This window comes from Aquila chrysaetos, chromosome 7 (genome assembly GCF_900496995.4).
Source record: "Aquila chrysaetos chrysaetos chromosome 7, bAquChr1.4, whole genome shotgun sequence".
NCBI lineage: Eukaryota > Metazoa > Chordata > Aves > Accipitriformes > Accipitridae > Aquila > Aquila chrysaetos.
This window is the reverse complement of record NC_044010.1, coordinates 33,615,367-33,621,366: the sequence shown is the minus strand read 5'-3', so window position 1 is coordinate 33,621,366 and position 6,000 is coordinate 33,615,367.

Here is a 6,000-nt window from a genome sequence, read left to right as displayed (position 1 = left end):
AGATGTTCTTTCCTCTTTGTCTGGCAGGATTAGCAGTTCAGCCAAGGTCTGACCGGCCGCTGGCTCCAGAAGCGAAGGACTCAAAGGCACTCAGAGGGAGCAGTCATGTGGAGAGCCTTGTTACCAGAGTGGACTTTGGGGATTGCTTTTTCCTCTGTGCTCACCCAGAGCGGCACCGACCGCTGCCCAGAGTGCAGAATTGGGCTCTTTTGCTGTTGGAGGAACTTGCTCTGAGGAGTCTTCTAGGAAAAGCAAAGTCTGGGAGGCAGACAGACATACCAACAACATTTTTCCCTGCAAATCCACTTTTATACGTCTCGTTAGCACCGAAGGATTGAAATAGCAAGTCTTTGGAAATAGCAAGTCTTTGGAAATAGCTTGGAAAACTGTTTTCTCCCTTGGAGCAGTCATCTTTGAACATTTGTGTTTAAGCTAAAAAGAAGAGTAGATGTCATTCAAGCCGACTGAAACAAAAGAACAACCCCATCAAACTTATCTCTGAACAGCTTTAGCCCATCACTGAAAGTGGCGAGCGCATCGCAAGAGTGGGGCAGAAAAGGACCCATTAATAGAGCCTGGGGAGACAAGGTCAGGAGGAGGCGATGATGATGACAGGAGACCTTCATGCTCAAACAATGCAGTAAATGAGATTATTTTTTTTCCCTTCCTTGTCCATGCGAGCGGAGAAACTTCTAAACATTTCATAGGCACAAGAATATAAACACACAATCTCAGGGCCATAGGTACTGCAAACACTCAGGCTTCTGCTTCTCTTTACTCCATGGGCAGTTCCCATTGAAGATATAAACCGCACCATTTGCTTAGAGCAAACGTGTAAACGTTTGAGGCTGTGTAAGTAAAGTCAAGCAGGTGAGCCTGCGGACCGAACCGCACTTCCGAGGAAGCTTGGTTGAATTTGCCTTTTGGCTCACAAGGAGTCAGCATTAGGCCCTCATTCTTCCTATTTACATGCTGGATTTTCACCTTTTGTGCTCCTGCAGTGCAACTGCCTGCTAAATTTAGAATACCTTTTTTAGAAGTTGTTTTATGAACACACACACACATACAAAAATTACATTGTAAAAAAAAATGCAGGCTTTTGAAATGCCATTTGTGGAGCGTTCCAACTATGTATGACTGGCTCAGTTACTAGTTCACAATTGCCATCTGAACATCTATTTTTCCAAGCATTTAAGAAAAGTGATGTGTACATTTTTCATGTGTAATTAGGCAGCGTAATGTGATCTCTTGCTGCAGTCAAGCTGCCATGTGCCGTAGCCTCACTGAATAGCTTCCAGATTTCAACCCAATCTCTTCTGTCTAGACTCTACGTTGCTATTTTTTTTTTCTTTTTTTTTCGCCTAGCTTAAAGCAGACTCCAATATAAAATGCCAAAACCAGAAGGTTTTGTCCCTCTTTCTCATAAAGACATGGGACAGATCTGGGAGGCCCCGCCGAGAGCTGGGTCCCAGACTTTCATAAGACACGTGTCGTCTGAATCTGACATTAAAGATTGTGCAGGCATTTCAACAGGTCATGCACACGCGGGGGGAAAAAATGCCCAAAAATATGGTTTTCATTAAGAAAGTGAGTATTTTTAGAGAGGTGTGGTTCAGTTCAGATGAAAAGGAAAAGAAAGAAAAATGAAAGCGGCGCAAGAGATCCCCAACTGCAACATTATTTATATTGCTGTTGAAATGCAGTGTGTTCTCTTTATAAAGCTGCTTTTGGGAGTGAAATAATATAGACCCTGCCAGAACCAGGTGCATATCATGTAGATTGTTTATAATCCAAGTTAAAGGATAGCAGATTTATACCAGAAAGAACTCTCCAAGGGGACTTTGGAGTTTAGTGTACTGTCTTAATCTATACATTACCCCCTCAACAAAGTGGTTGTCTTGAACAAAAAAAAAAAATACAGTTTCAATGAATTCACAGATAATTCCAGGAAATTTTATCTAGTGTGATATAGTTTTAGACTGCTTATTCTGTTCCCAACTTTTTATTTGACTCTAAGTTGTTTTATTTCTGCATCAAGAAGATGAAAAAGATCAGAGCGGGATCATTTCCACAGAAAGATGCTTTTGTGCAATATAAGCAAAAAGCTAGGCTTTCCCTGGCTTGCATTTCTACCGCCTTGTCCTGGGATTTGCTGCAGTTTGCATACACTGCAATGGCTATTTCTACCCAAAGCAGAAAAGGCTCTTGTTTTAGTCAAGAAACAGAGTTGTGCAAATTTTCCCCCACTTTTTTCTTTATTTTGCTTTTTTTTTAAAAAAAAGCTTGTCTTCTCATCTATACTCTTGTAACACCACACCTTAATTTTCCTTTTTCTCTCAAGAAAATGGCTATTGTCCCACTGAAAACATGTCCTTCTGCCCGCTTTTCGTATAAATGGCAGATTGGTTGGAAAAACAGGAACATTTTCACTCCTTTCTGAAGGGAAGCGTGCAGTGCTTGCTAAAAATTCCCATGCTTCTGCAGAACCAACTGTTCTTTTCATTAAAAAACCATCCACCTACTTTAGCAAACTTTTCAATATATTGGCCCATTTTTTCATTATGGTAAAATGTGAAATGCTTGAAATGTTTGAAATAATTGTGCAAATACTTTCTCATACGTGCAAAGGGAAAGTAAACCAAAAAGCTACCTGTTCAAACTGAAGGTCCCTCTGAAATGCCAAATGATGACAGCAGTCAGCACAACAATTTGATGATTGTTAAACTTTTAAAATTACATTTTAAGTCAAATGAAATTTTTTTTCTCGTGTCTGATACCTAAAATCATCATGGGAAGTGGTTTTCATCCTTCTGTTTCAAACAGCTTTGCAGAACTAAAGCTAAGTAATACTACCGTGTTTGGGAAAAGGGGAAAACAAAGGGGAAAACAAAGCTCAGCAGTGAACAGCCCTTCCTTAAGGATGCAGGACAGGCCGATAGGTACCGCTTGATCCCCACGGTATGGCTGCACAGGGAAACAGAAGGACATGCAAAGCCAGCTGCTATGGCAGAGACACCCCAGGCAGCTATACGCTGCTGCCGCCGAATCTGACTGCCTGGCTCCCTGTTAGCAATCTTCTCTCAGTTTTTCCTTTTAATTTCACCACGGTAGTGGTGTGATGTTTGCCACTGTTCATACGGTAAGGACTCATTTCACTAAAATAGGGATTTTCTGAGCTGTAAATCAGGTCAGAATTTTGACACAGGGGCTAAGGTGAGTGTTTGCAAACTTCACATCTGTAACGGCTTTTTTACAGAGTGTCTATCCTAGACTGTATCGATTTCATAAATCTTAAAGCCAGATGGGACCAATTATGATAATCTATTCTGATGAATGGTAGTAAAGACCGTAGGATTTCTTACAGTTGTTTTGTGTCGCTGTCTTGTTATCATCTGTTGCACATTTCTGGACATTCCTCTTAGCATTTTCAAGAGCGTGGAGGGCCTTGTCCTGATCTTCATTCTGCTCATAAGCATCACCAAATATATACGTGTAAGGTGAGCAGCAAAGGCTTTCTTCAGTCTTCATGCAAAACCGTCATTGCCCTGGGAAAATGTCATCCTTCAGGAGCCACATTGCAACAGGTCATTATGTCCAGCACACCTAAGCTACCTGTGTAGCCTGACAAAATCAATCAGTTCTTGGTCTGAAGAACCTATTCTCATATTTTGCTCTAAACCCACAGTGTCAGAAGCATGTTTCAGGAGTGAGATATTGCTTTTGAATATTTTGCTTTTGGCAATGAACATTGAGCCATGTGAGCCTGGTCCCCTCTTGACTTGCAAGCATCTTTCAGCGTTCTCCAGTTAATACAAGGGCTGAGATACAAAATCAAGGAAAGCGTGTCCCTTTGAGGGATAATCCAAAGTATCTGAGGCTGTAAGGCAAAAACCAACGGCGCTCCGGCATGTCTTTTTTTTTCATCTGTGACAGAACAAATAGACTTCACTTAATCCAGTCCAAATGGCTGTCCTGAGTTAAACATGTTCTTCATTTTTCATTATTCAGAAGATCATGTCTGAAAGAAATGCAGAACATAAATTGTTCGTGCTGGACAAGACTGAGAGATGTGTGGTGGAACATACAGGGCATGTGCCACCAACCAGCCAGTAACGGAGACCTCAGTCAAGGTGCTCTCTGTGAAGCATCTGCCGCGGCATGCCCGTCCCCACGCACCGATGGGTCACCCACATCGCCGAGTGCTGCAGCTCCAGCAGTTACCATCCTCTACTTTAGAGGTGTAGCTTTAGCAGCTGGGAGTTGGGGGTGGGTCTCTCCCTTCACTGTGGCTCATCCAGAGGGTGATTCAGTGTCACATCCAGAGCTGAGTCACCTTCTGCAGCCGCCTCTCCCTTCCTCTCCAGCCGGCAGAGAGGGAGCCTTCGCTGAGGCACCTGCGTCCATCGGTGCCCGGCAATGCAGCAGAGTGAGCTCTGACCTGCCTGCAGCCTACGCGGGTGTCATTGCTAGGGTATGTGTAACTGGTTGCACTACTGCCACAAGGTAGGTGTGAAAAGAAACCTCTGTGTGTGTCTGTGCATTCATGTGTGTGCCTATAACTGTAGCTGTGGAAAATCAAGTATCTCTCATTTGTGTATCGCTGAGCTTTTTGTAGCTTCAGGTTCCGGGGGAGGCTGTTTTTCTGCCTCTGACTATAATTTCAGGTATTAGTCTGTTTTACGACACAGCCAATGAAGAATGCTGCAGAAGACTTGTGTTGAATTATCTAAATAAAAGAGGGGGGGTGGTAAAATGAGATGATTATATATGGGGATAGCTGCAAAGAGGTAGGTATAGAGGAAGAGCTAAGTCTGCATGCTAAAATCACGCTTCTTAGAGCTGTTTATGGTAGTATGCGGGTCTGCTAGCCAAAGCCATATGTACAGCTGTATAGGCACTTGTATATGAACATAAGACTCATTCCATAGACCTGAAGGCAAAATTTAGTTTTCTCCTGGTACCATGACAAATGCAGAAAATAGAGGAGCAGTCTAATGTAAAGGGGAGAGACAATTAAGATAGTTCACAAATTTAAATTGTACAAAAATTTTACTTATCTGGATAGTGATTCTCTATTTACTTACATTTTTATTAAGCTATGGCCTCTTCAGAGATCACTATACACCAACTAATTAAAGGGAATGCAGAAATGTAGGACATGAGCAAATAATAAGCAAATAACTTCATGGTATTTAAACTTATTAATTGCTCTCTATTGAACAGTGTAAGCATTTTATTCTGGGGTGGACTTGTCTTCATGCATTATCTATCTGCAGCCTTTTATGTTTAAACACCCATTCTGACCTGAGTCATTTCTGTACGCCGGCTGAATTCTTCACTGGTAAATAAATGCATACTTTAGAAATTAGGACATTTTGTCACCTACCCTAACTTTGTCTTTCTGTTTTTGAAAATGCTTCAACTTTTAGCTTTCTTATTTTTAATTTGTGCCATGTGGTTGAAGAAGTTTGAAGTTCTTGCAAAGAGGTACTGCTCAGCATTTGTGTGTTGATTCACCAAATGAGTTACTATTCCTTGAATCTAGGCATTGATGCAAAGAAATGCCCATTTGGAGAGGAGAGGGGAAATTCTTTGGATAAAATAGGAAAAGGCCTGAATTCTGCCACCTGCCCCAAACTGAGAATGAGTCAGAAGTTCAGTTCTGGCTGTGGAAATTTGCACTGGGGAGTTTATTTCATGATTATTCCACTTCACCTTGCAGACTGATCTTCAGCTTTATCTAGTTTGGGACTTACCTGCCAAAATAGAGGGAAAAGAGGCTTCACTTTTTTTCAGAGAGTCAGGATGTTTAGGAGGGATTCAGGCAAGCATCCCAGCTTTCCCGTCACTCAGATCAGACCTTTAACTTTTTCAGATGTCTTCCATCATTACTTGTGGCCTCATAAAAAACCCGGCTGAAATGCATGGGAGTCTCAGCTGTTCCCTGGACCTTTCCTGCCAACATACTGTTTGTTTTTTAATCTCAGCTATCAGTTTAAG